Raw genomic sequence first — 13,293 nt, 5'->3', positions numbered from 1 at the left:
GTGGCATCGGTACCGGGACTGACTTCGCTCTCCGGGCGTCTCGAGCTTCTCTCCCAGACGGGCGCGCACCTTTTGCCGTTCGTGGTCATGTGGCACCACCTGCCGGCTTTTTGCGCGCCCTGCAACGCCCGTAAACTAGGGGAGGTGGAAAGGTTAAAATTCAGTAGTTGTCCGGTCTCAGAAGACTCCCTTCCTATTCAGACTGAATTTCTTTGTTGCCTGGATTTGCCCCACATTTACATATTCGTGATCGATTCACGAATCTTTATTTCTAACAGGCCCCCAGCAAGCTTGGGAAACAGGACGGGACCGACATCCAAAGCAGACCTAGAAAGTGGTATAAAATCACTAATCAAACCCTGCCTAGTTCATAGGTGGTTAAGTAAGAAAAAAAAAAAAAAGTCGTGCAGGGGTGAGGAGAGGACAATATGGACTAGCATGCAAGCCGTGCACCCGGCTCCCAGTCACGGGAGTGGTTCCCGGACAATTATCAGGTGTGACCCCTGTCCCCTTTTTTCAAGCCTAGGACTCTTAGGTTCCATGATAGCTTTATACACGAGTTGGCAAGATAAAACCAAATACAAGCACCTGCAGTGCCATTTGCCTTCTGGAAAGGACCTTGAAGATTTTGTGTTTCAGGCTTTCTGACTTGCCTCCTTTGCTAGCTGTTTACCGGACACAGTTACTGGAGTGGGGAGAGGAAGGAAAACATGGAGTTTTGATGCAGTTGTGAGAATAACTCTTTGTCCCTGGAAAAGGGCACACATTCCTGGGGTACTGACTTTTCAGGAGGAGTCGAAGGGCCTCAATGGGCACTGAGACACGTGCCTTTCCCTTGGGTGTAGCCTTGGAGTTGGACGGTACCCTCAACCCTGCTGTCACCACTTCCTGCTGCCACTGTGCCCTGGATCTTCAGGGCTCTTTAGAGAACCCTGTTTCTGTTGCCTGAAGTCCACTGTTTGCTCCACTCCTGGCCCCTGTGGTCCCCTGAGTACCTCCAGGAGTGATCCCTGATTGCAGAGCCAGGAGTAAGCCCTGAGCATCGCTGGGTGTGGCCCCAAAACAAACAAAAATCTCAATTTTTCAGAGATATCTATTTTCTTTTTTAATGAATATTTAGGTTTGGGGCCACACCCAGAGGTGGTCCATGCTTGGGAGTCACTCATGGTGGTGCCTGGGGGAATATGAGGCGCCAGGATCAACCCCAGGGACCCTGGATACATGTCTTTGAATGTTTCCTCAGTCTGTGAACCTATCTCGCCAAGCCTGTTTGTTTTATTTTAAAGATCACTAAAGATTTTAGGCTGGAGTGATAGTACAGGAGGTAGGGCATTTGCCTTGCCCGCGGCCAACCTGGGTTTGATTCCTAGCATCCCATATGGTCCCCTGAGCACCGCTCAGAGTAATTCCTGAGTGCAAAGCCAGGAGTAACCCCTGCACATTGCCAGGTGTGACCCAAAAAGAAAAACAAACAAACAAACAAAAAGATCACTAAAGATTTAACTTACATCTCTCCACGTATTAATACACCACATCTCAAGTCCCTGCATTAAATTTGTTTTTGTTTGGGGGTCATACCTGTGGGTACTCAGGCCACTCCCAGCTTGGAGGTTGAGGAATCCCTCCCAGCAATGCTCGGGGACAATGCAGTGCTAGAGGTAGCACCAGAACCTTCTGTATGCAGAGCATGTGCTCCTGCCTATAGCACTATCTCTTCAGTCTGGTATCTTTGAAGTAAAGTCATTCAAAAATTTTAAATAATTTTAAAAAATAAAGTTATGTCATTCGTTCAACAAACATCTGTTGTAATGTTAGCGTTTTGAGTATATTTGGCAACATGAAACTATTATATTAAATCAGAAATTATCCCCCCAAAATTTCTAGTAAGGAGGTTAAGAAACATGTAGAGGTCATGCCTTGCTTTGCATGGTCTCTGGCACTGCATGCCCCTCCCACAGGGAAGGCCCCTATTAAAAACAATATATATACATATATATATAACAAAATAAAATGGAGGGATTGAGGAAAATCAACGAGCTGGTCCTTGACAAGATAAGTATTTGATATGCAGCCTTAAGAACTTAATCAGCTCCTGTGGCCATTTCAAGACCCCATAGACCATAGACCAGGTGGCTTCAACAATGAGAATATGAGGGCTGGAGAGGTAGCACCGCGGGTAGGGCACTTTCCTTGCTGCAGGAACCTAGGTTTGATTCCTGGCATCTTTTTTTTTCTTTTTGGATCACACCCAGCAATGCTCAGGGGTTATTCATGGCTCTGCACTCAGGAATTATTCCTAGTGGTGTTTGGGGGACTATATGGGATGCCGAGGATCGAACCCAGGTTGGCTGCATGCAGGGCAAACGCCCTACCCGCTGTGCTGTCCCTCCGGTCCATGATTCCTGGCATCTTTTACAGCCCTTTGACCTCTGTCAGAAGTGATCCCTGAGTGCAGAAGCAGGAATAAGTCCTGAGCACCACCAGGTGTGGCCTGAAAAAAAAAAAAAAGGTGAGGGGCTGGGGGGAGGGGCAAAAAAGGCTGGAAATAGGTTTGCTTAGTCTGGAAGAGAGAGGTGCCTGGTGATGGTTCCAGCACGGGTGAAAGCCCTTTCTAGCTGACAGTGTGACCCTATTTCCTCCTCCCAGTGCATGGTCTTAGAGTGTGGCATTGCTATTGTCACCTCAGAAAAGTACCCCTCCCCTAAGGTCAGGGCCCCCCAACCACCTCACCTCACTTCACCTTAACTACTTCCTCAGGGGGTCTTCTCCAAATAGTCACATGTGGGTGAAGGCCTCAACCTGTGAACTGGGTAAGGGATCTCAAACAGTCATCTGGAACAAAAGGGTTAAAGGAGAAGAGAGAAGAGGTTTGGAACTTGGTCCAGCCACCACAGGAAGAAGATTGGAAAGGTGACTGGCAGTAGCATGTGGTGGTTGGAATGCCAAGTTTAGATGGAGTCTGATTTCGGTTTCATTCTACAGGCAGTCAGGAGCTAGAACAAGAGGCACGTGCCAGAGCTGGGTGATAGAAAGGTTAGCTGTCTGGTCCCAGTGTGGTGTAGCTGAGCCTTGCTGATTTAGAGAACACCTGACACGGCTCAAAGGAAAAAATATCCTTCATGGTCTTCAAAGCATCTGTTCATCTGTCATCTTGGTCTGACCTTTCCAATAGGACTAAGAGCTGTATCACTTTTTTTTTTTTTTTTGCAACATACCCAGGGATGCTCAGAGGTTACTCCTGCCTCTGCACTCAAGAATTACTCCTAACGGTGCTCAGGAGACCATATGGGATGCCAGGCCAGCCGCAGACAAGGCAAGTGCCTTACCCGCTGTACGATGGCTCCAGGCCCAGAACTGCATCACTTCTGCATCTCAGATTGGACAAGATGATGGGAACAAAGACAAGACACCACGCCCTCTCTTCAGGCTCCACACCTGATACATAGCCACCGCCCTGTGGTTTGTGTGGTGATTGTGACTCAGATCAAAGAGATGATATCCTGGGTTGCAGCCTGGACCTGGGCGCAAAGGACTGAGGGCATAATTCGCATGCAGGAGTCAGGGTTCAGTCCTCATTATTCTCCATCCCCTAAAACTTTCAGGAGCAACCCTCATGCATCTTTCCTGGGTTAGCCTCCAAGCACCACGGGGTGTAGCCCAAAACACAACAGTAAGATTTGCCTGGGCTGGGAGAATCTCACATAGTAGTAATGCATTTGCTTAGCATGCATGATGCCTGAGTTCAACCCCAGTCCTAAAAAAGGAAGGAAAAAAAAAGAGTTCCTCGGTTGGCTTGGGCTACTGCTGATAGCTGGACGTCCAGTCATGTTCTTTAAAACATCTGAAAAAAGGGGGCAGGAGGGGAGGCTGGAGTGATGGTACAGGGGTAAGTCATTTGACGTGCATGCAGCCAACCAGAGTTTTCTCCCCAGCACCACAGATGGACTCCTGAGCACTGCCAGGAGTGATCCCTGAGCACACCTGGGTGTAGCCCCAAAACAAAAACAAAACATTAAAAAAAATGGGGGAGGCCATTCCCGGGAGACATGGCTGAAAGGCTTGATGCCCAGCACCGCATATGAGGCCCCGCACTAGCAACTACAAAAATAAATACACATCAAAGTATATAAAACAAAGCTATAAGAGAGGAGACGGGGACTGGAGCAATAGCACAGCGGGTAGGGCGTTTGCCTTGCACACGGCTGACCCGGGTTCGATTCCCAGCATCCCATATGGTCCCCTGAGCACTGCAGGGGTAATTCCTGAGTGCAGAGCCAGGAGTAACCCCTGTGCATCGTCGAGTGTGACCCAAAAAGCAAAAAAAAAAAAAAAAAGAGGAGCCGACATCATCTGCAATATAATCCATCTGGGGGATGAAAACAAAAATAGTTCAACTACTAAGTAACCTGGTTCCAGCAGGGGCAGTCCTGTTGATGTTAGAGCAATTTAGAATGTGAAGGAGAACTATGCCCTAATTAAGAAAAACCCTGGGGCTAGAGCCATAGCACAGTGGGTAGGGCATTTGTCTTGCACGCAACCAACCGGGGTTTGACTCCCAGCATCCCATATGGTTGAGCACCACCAGGAGTAGTTACTGAATGCAGAGCCAGGAGTAACCCCTGAGCTTTGCCAGGTGTGATCCGAAAAGCAAAAAAAAAAAGAAAAAGAAAAGAAAACCCTGTATATCATTTCCAGCTCACACCCCTCTCCTCCACCCGAGATGTAACCACGGTCTGTACTCTTACATCACTGGTTTCCTTTTAAACAGCTGTTGTTTGATTATTTGTTATAGGGGCTATCATGGGAGTGCTCCAGGATCTCTGAATATTACTCACCAAGATCCTCATCTTGGCTGGCAGCGTGAGCTGGACGCTCTAGTACCCATGGTGGGGAGGGGCGTGGCAGTGAGGCTAGGGAGAGCGCTCAAAGGGCACAGGCCTTGCATGCATTAGCCACGGGACTGATGGTCAGCATCACATGGCCCCCTGCGCACCTCCAGGTGTAGCCCCAGCTATGCAGCTCAGAGCGCAGAATGCCCATGCCTGAGTCGTGCTGCCAGTGGCTCCCAGGGGCTCCCATGCAGCTGTCAGAGGGTCTCAGGGTCTCTCTGATGGCTGCTTGGGAACCCTACAAAAAAAAAAAAACAAAAAAACAGCCACTTTTTTTTTAAGGGTTTCTATTCTCCTCCTGGACTCCTTTTACATTATTTAAAAAGCAAAAATGAAAATGCCTCCTTCAGAACATGCCCCTTGCTGGGCCCATTGAAAGGAATAATAAGGTTAATAGGAAAAAGAAAACGAGGACAGTTCATGAAAGATTAACTCGGCGGCCGGGAGCGTGCAAACCCTCAGCGCTGGCTGTGCAGACCTGGCCTCCCCCGCATCTTGACATTTGGAGTCTTTGCTTTCCGGGGGCTGCTCATTCTCCATTCACAAAGGAAGCGAGCGCAGGAAGCTGATTAACTCAGAGAACAGGGAAGGAACTGCCCCAACAGTGACCAGCACAATTAGGCTCTGAGCTATATGTCAAATCACCATCAGCCCCTCCTGCACGCTGGTCCCCTCCTGGGCGCCACTCCGCAGGGTACCAGGGGCCCTTCTGTGCTCCTGTTTGTGATGAATTAAATATGGAATCAGAGATGAGGCCGGACACCACCAGCCTGGGACGCAGGATGAGAAAAACTCATAACTGATGAAACTTGTGTTCACTCAAGTCTTTTTATTTTTTGCCTTTTGGGTCACACCCGGCGATGCTCAGGGGTTACTCCTGGTTCATGCACTCAGGAATTGCTCCTGGCGGTGCTCGGGGGACCATATGGGGTGCTGGGAATCGAACCTGTGTCGGTCATGTTGGCTGCGTGCAAGGCAAATGCCCTACCCGCTGTGCTATCACTCCAGCCCCTTACTCAAGTCTTAAAATGGGGCCACGGACTCAAAACCCATGGGGGTCAGTGAAGTTCAGTGGGCAGAGGGGGTACAATGGGCTCAAGGGCCTTGCTAGGGGCAGCCGTTGCGATGGCCAAGCCAGCGTGCAAAGCGGCTCGTGGCTTTCGAGGCTTTGAGAGAAGCCAGCAATTCCAATGTTAGAACAAAGCTTCTGACTCGTAACTGAGGGCAACTAATTCACACAATTGGAAAAGTCCTGTTATCTGGGCCAGGGAGACAGCACAAAGGGCTGGAGCGCATGTGGAAGACCTGGGGTCCAGCCCCAGGCTGGGAGTATCCATGAGTACCATCAAAAGCCGCACCAAACACAGAATCAAAGAAGCAGAAACGCTGTGACTCCAGGGCCAGGAATGTAGCCACAAATGGTAGAGCACACGCCTGGCATGTGCGAGGCTCTGGGGTTCAATTCTGGCACCAAAATCCTGGCACCCTATCGTGACTAGGTGTCACCCTACATCACCCCGTGATGCCACCCCAATCAATAGTGACAGAGAAAAAGGGAAACTGTGGGTTGGGAAGATGGTTTCAAGGTCTAAGGAACATGCTTTGCCTACTGGAAGCCCAGGCTTGATCTGAACCCCAGTGTCCCAAGCACAGAGCCAGGAGTAGCCCCTTGACATCACTGGGTCTGGTTTTATTAGAAATAAAATCGGGAGTGGGGTGGGCACAGAGTGGTATTACAGCGGGTACATGCAAAACGCTTGTCTTGCACGAAGCCTACCTGGGTTTGATCCCCAGCATCCCATGGGGTCCCCCGGAGCACCACCAGAAGTAATTCCTGAGTGCAGAGCCAGAAGTAACCCCTGAGCATTACCATATAGTATTACCATATAGTATTGCCATATAGTATTGCCCCAAAACAAAAAAAGAAAGAAAGAAAGTCAGTGGTCCTTCCTTATCAAGACAAAGTATTGAATCCCTAAATGGAAAATGACTGGCCAATATGCCTACATGACAGTGTTTGAACAAACAGGGTTTTGAGGATGTGGGGATCAAAGGCAGAAAACCATATTAATGCCCCCCCCCCCCCGAGCCCCACCACCCGCAGGAGCCCATATATCACAGCTGCCTAGTCCTGAAAGGTAGTTTGGGGTGGGGGAAGGGGTATCATTCCAACCCAAGTAAGGCTCACTCAGCTGGAGATTAAGCACACAGCTTACACCCAAATAACACGCCCATTAACCTCAGTGGGTGCAGAACTTCAGATCAGCACTTGAACAGAGTCTGGAATGAAGCCGCCAAAGTCACCCGTGATAGGTTGTTGCTGGATTTCATTAATCCTGCTCTATAACTAAAAAAAAATCTTTTTTTGTTTGTTTGGGGGCCACACTCAGTAGTTCTCAAGGGTTATTCCTGGCTCTGCACTCAGAGATCACTCCTGGTAGTGCTTAGAGGACCATAGAAGATTCCAGGGATCAAATCCAGGTCAGTCACTTGTAGTAACAGGCACTCTGTCTGCTCTACCATGGCTCTGGCCCAAAAGAGGCCATTTATTTATTTTTTTCTTTAGCTTTTTGGGTCATACCCGGTGATGCTCAGGGGTCACTCCTGGCTCTGCACTCAGGAATTACTCCTGGCGGTGCTTGGGGGACCATATGGGATGCCAGGGATTGAACCCAGCCATGTGAAGGTAAATGCCCTACCCACTGTTCTATCACTCCAACCCCCAAAAGAGGTCATTTTTAGAAACTAGTGAGGTCTCCATTACTGACCTTTAGGGCAGGGTCTATAAAGGAACTCTGGTTGACCCAAACTGTGTTGTGTGGCTAAAGAAACTTGGCAAATCAAAGCAGTTGAGAACAGATGCCCAGAGGTTAGAAAATCTGCCTACAGTTTGGGTCCCATAGGCCCAGGGGGGCTGATAACTTCCTGTTAATGTATGTGGAACCTAGAACAGTACCTAGTACATAATAGGTGCATAATAAATACTTAGTGACCAGATGACAGAAGGATGGAGATGCCTGAGCACGAAACTAGGAGTAAGTTCTAAGCAGGTGAGGCCCCCCCTCCAAAAAAAATTGGGATGGTTTAACACTCGGAAATTAATCAACATAATCCATCATATCAACACAAGAAAAGATAAAAATCATATGATCATATCAATAGATGCAGAGAAAGCATTTGACAAGATCCAGCACCTGTTTATGATGAAAACCCTCGCCAAAATGGGGATAGAGGGGACTTTCCTCAATATAGTTAAAGCCATCTACCACATGGCCGACCCGAGTTCGATTCCTCCGCCCCTCTCGGAGAGCCCGGCAAGCTACCGAGAGTATTCGATATGCCAGACACAGTAACAACAAAGTCTCCAATGGAGACGTTACTGGGCCCGCTCGAGCAAATCGACGATCAACGGGAGGGCCTTTACCTTTACCTTTACCACAAGCCTACAGCAAGCATCATCCTCAATGGGGAAAAACTGAGAGCCTTCCCCCTAAGATAAGGGATGAGACAAGAATGTCCACTCTCTCCACTGCTGTTCAATATAGTACTGGAAGTACATGCAATAGCGATTAGGCAAGAAAAAGATATTAAGGGCATCCAGGTAGGAAAGGAAGAAATCAAGCTCTCACTATTCGCAGATGATATGATACTATACTTAGAGAACCTTAAAACCTCTACCAAGAAACTTCTAGAAACAATAGACTTGTATGGTAAAGTTACAGGCTATAAAATCAATACCCAAAAGTCCATGGCTTTCCTATATGCAAATAGTGAAAGAGAAGAAAGTGTCATGAAGAAAACAATCCCGTTCACAATTGTGCCCCAGAAAATCAAGTACCTAGGAATCACCTTAACTAAGGAAGTAAAAGACCTGTACAAAGAAAACTACAAAACGCTACTTCAGGAAATAAAAGAGGACGCCAGGAAATGGAAAAATATCCTCTGTTCATGAATGGGGAGAATTAACATTGTCAAAATGGCAATACTTCCCAAAGCACTGTACAAATTCAATGCGATCCCTATTATGATACCCATAACATTCTTCAAAGAAATGGAGCAAACACTTCTGAAATTTATATGGAACAATAAGCCCCCACGAATAGTTAAAGCAATTCTGGGGGAAAAGAAAATGGGAGGAATCAACCTCCCTAACTTCAAACTCTACTACAAAGCAGTAATGATTAAAACAGCATAGTACTGGAACAAAGGCAGAGCTGCAGACCAATGGAACAGGGTCGAATATACTGACACCTCCCCCCAGGCATATGATCATCTAATCTTCTATAAAGGGGCAAGAAATGTGAAGTGGAGCAAGGAAAGCCTCTTTAACAAATTGTGCTGGCAAAACTGGACAGCTACATGCAAAAAAGTGGGCTCAGATCTCTGCCTAACGCCATGTACAAAAGTAAGATCAAAATGGATTAAAGACCTCAACGTCAGACCATAATCCACAAGGTACATTGAAGACAAAGTTGGCAAAACCCTCCATGACATTGAAGCTAATGGTATCTTCAAAGATGTCATGCCACTGGCCAAGCAAGTGAAAACAGAGATAGACAAATGGGACTATCTTAAACTAAGAAGCTTCTGCACCTCAAAAGAAACAGTGACCAAATACAAAGTCTTCAGAATGGGAAAGGATATTCTCTGAATACACATCCAACAAGGGGTTGATATCAAGGATATACAAAATGCAGGTTGAACTCCACAAGAAGAAAACAACCAACCCCATCAAAAAATGGGGAGATGAAATGAACAGAAACTTTCTCAGAGAAGAAATCCGAATGGCTAAAAGGCACATGAGAAAAAGCTCTACATCATTAATCATCAGGGAGATGCAGATCAAAACCACAATGAGATATCATTTCACACCACAGAGACTGGCCCACATCCAAAAGACCAAAAGCAACTGGTGTTGGTGCAGATGTGGCAAGAAAGGGTCTCTCCTTCACTGCTTGTGGGAATGCCGACTGGTTCAGCCCTTTTGGAAAACAGTATGGACGATCCTCAAAAAATTAGAAATTGAGCTCCCATTTGACCCAGCAATACCACTCCTGGGAATATATCCCAGAGAGGCAAAAAAGTATAGTCGAAGTGACATCTGCACTTGTTTGTTCATTGCAGCACTCTTTACAATAGCTAGAATCTGGAAAAAACCTGAGTGCCCGAGAACAGATGACTGGTTAAATAAACTTTGGTACATCTACACAATGGAGTACTATGCAGCTGTTAGAAAAGATGAAGTCATGAAATTCACATACAAGTGGTGCTACATGGAAAGTATCATGCTAAGCGAAATGAGTCAGAAAGAGAGGGACAGACATAGAAAGATTGCATTCATCTGGGGAACATAAAGTAACAAAATAGGAGACTAACACCCAAGAATAGCCGAGATAAGTACCAGGAGGATTACTCCATGGCTTTGAGGACAGCCGCACATGCTAAGGAAAAGGCAGCTCAGATAGAGAAGGGAGCACAAAATAAAGGGTGTTGGGAGGTTCCTCTCAGGATGGGAAATGAGTGATGAGAGTAGACTATAGACCGAAAAAGATTGCCACTCAATGTCTCTTTTGCAAACCATAGCACTCAAAAAGGAGAGAGATAACAAAAGGGAATGCCCTGCCACAGAGGTAGGGTGGGATGGAGGAATGGGGGGTGGGAGGGATACTGGGACTCGTGGTAGTGGAGAATGGGCACTGGTGGAGGGATGGGTATTTGATCATTGTATAACTGAAACCCGAGCACAAAAATTTGTAAGTCTACAACTGTACCTCATGGTGGTGTTTCACTAATAAAAATTTAAGAAAAAAAATTTGTAAGTCTACAACTGTACCTCATGGTGTTTCACTAATAAAAATTTAAGGGAAAAAAAATAAAAGAAATTTGCCTAAGAAAAAAAAAGTTAGGCCTGAGAGATAGAATAGAATAGCAGGTAAGTTGCTTGCCTTACATGCTGCCATCCCGGGTTCAATCCCCAGTATCCCATGTGGTCCCAAATACCATCAGGAGTGATTCCTGAGTAGAGAGCCAGGAGTAACCCTTGAGCATCACTGGGTGTGGTCCTAAAACAAACAAACAAAAAAAGATCTATATTGTTGAAATCAATATTTAAAAACTGAACTATCAGTTTCTGGTAACAATGAAAAGAATCAAAATTAGACTTTATTTAACCATCCTTAAAACTCTTCTTAATGATCTTAATTTCTCTTTTTTTAAATTTTTTATCTTACTTCTTAGATTTATTTATTCCTATTTTTTATTTTTATTTTATTTTTTATTGAATCACTGTGAAATACAGTTACAAAGTTTTCATGTTTGAGTTTCATCATACAATGATCGAACACCCATCCCTCCACCAGTGCACATTTTCCACCACCAATGTCCCCAGTATTACCCGTCACTTCCAACCCCTCCCCCTGCCTCTCTGGCAGACAATTTCCCCCTATACTCTCTCTCTAGGGCTGAAACGATAGCACAGCGGTAGGGCGTTTGCCTTGCACGCAGCCAACTTGGCCGACTCGAGTTCGATTCCTCCGCCCCTCTCGGAGAGCCCGGCAAGCTACTGAGAGTATCTCGCCCGCACGGCAGAGCCTGCCAAGCTACCCATGACATACTCGATTTGCCAAACACAGTAACAACAAGTCTCATGATGGAGACGTTACTGGACCCGCTTGAGCAAATCAATGAACAGGAGGACCATGATACTCTCTAATTTTGGGCATTATGGTTTGCAATATAGATACTGGCAGGTTATCACATTTGGTCCTGTATCTACTTTCAGAACACATCTCTGATTTCCCCAACCATCATTGACTTTAGTGATCCCTTCTCTATTCTAGCTGCCTTCTCCCCAAGTCATGAGACAGGCTTCCCACTATGGAGCAATATTTCTGGCCCTTGTGTCTACTATCTTTGAATGTCAGTCTCATTTTAGGTTATTTATATTTCACAAATGAATACACTCCTTCTGTGTCTGTCCCTCTCTTTCTGCCACATTTCACTAAGCATGATACTTTCCATGACCATCCACTTATAAGCACATTTCATGACTTCATCTTTTGTAACAGCTGCATAGTATTCCATTGTGTAGGTGTACTAAAGTTTCTTTAACCAAGAAAGTTGTCTGTTTGGGGGCACTCAGGTTGTTTCCAGATTCTGGTTATTGTGAATAGTGCTGCAATGACATACAGGTGCAGATGTCATTTCTACTGTGCTTTTTTGCACCCTCAGGATAGAGTCCCAGAATTGGTATTGCGGGGTCATATGGAAACTCAATTTCTAGTTTTTGAAGGAATGCCCATACTGTTTTCCAAAAAGGCTGGAATTGTTCTTAATTTCTAATAATGTAATCGTTTTTGAACTATTCCTCAATTTTCTTAACTATGACATTTGGAAGTCTTTACTTCCCTAATGGTTTAACCTGGCACCACATAAGGAATAAAGAAACTTACCATTTTACATCTCCTAGTTTCTCTTTTGGGCTGGAGCGATAGCACAGTGGTAGGGCGTTTGCCTTGCACGCAGCCAACATGGCCGACCCGAGTTCGATTCCTCCGCCCCTCTCAGAGAGCCCTGCAAGCTACAGAGAGTATCTCTCCCGCACAGCAAAGCCTGGCAAGCTCCCCATGACATACTCGTTATGCCAAACACAGTAACAAGAAGTCTCACGATGGAGACATTACTGGGCTCGCTCGAGCAAATCGATGAACAACGGGAGGACCGTGACCGCGACCATGACCATGAGTTTCTCTTTTGGGCTGGAGCAATAGCACAGCAGGTAAGGCGTTTGCCTTGCAAGCAGCCAATATGGCCGACCCAAGTTCAATTCCTCCACCCCTCTCGGAGAGCCTGGCAAGCTACCGAGAGTATCTCGCCCGCACAGCAAAGCCTGGCAAGCTCCCCCTGACGTATTCAATATTCCAAACACAGTAACAAGTCTCACGATGGAGATGTTACTGGGCCCGATCGAGCGAATCAATGAATAATGGGAGGACCATGACCGTGAGTTTCTCTTTTAAAAATTATCTGGTGTCAGAGTGATAGTACAGTGGGGAGGGCGTTTGCCTTGCATATGGCAGATCTGGGTTAGATTTCCAACACCCCATATGGTCCCCTGAGCCCACCAAGAGTGATCCCTGAGTGCAGAGTAAGCCCTGAGAATCGCCAAGTGTGTCCCCCATTTTTTTAACAATACAGGAACTTGCCTTGTATTGACAGAAGCCAGTTTGGTCCCAGGAACTTTATACTGTATATTGTCTCTAACCACCAAACAACACCAGAATTGATCCTGAGTCCAGAGTCTGGACAATGCTATGGATGTCCCCAAACACAATGATCAGATTTGGGCTAGGGAAATAGTTCAAAGGACTAGAGTGTAAATGTGGCATGCCTGAGTGTAACCTTT

This window comes from Sorex fumeus, unplaced genomic scaffold, assembly GCF_029834395.1.
Source record: "Sorex fumeus unplaced genomic scaffold, SorFum_2.1 ptg000043l, whole genome shotgun sequence".
Taxonomy (NCBI): Eukaryota; Metazoa; Chordata; class Mammalia; order Eulipotyphla; family Soricidae; genus Sorex; species Sorex fumeus.
This window is presented reverse-complemented; position numbering follows the sequence as displayed.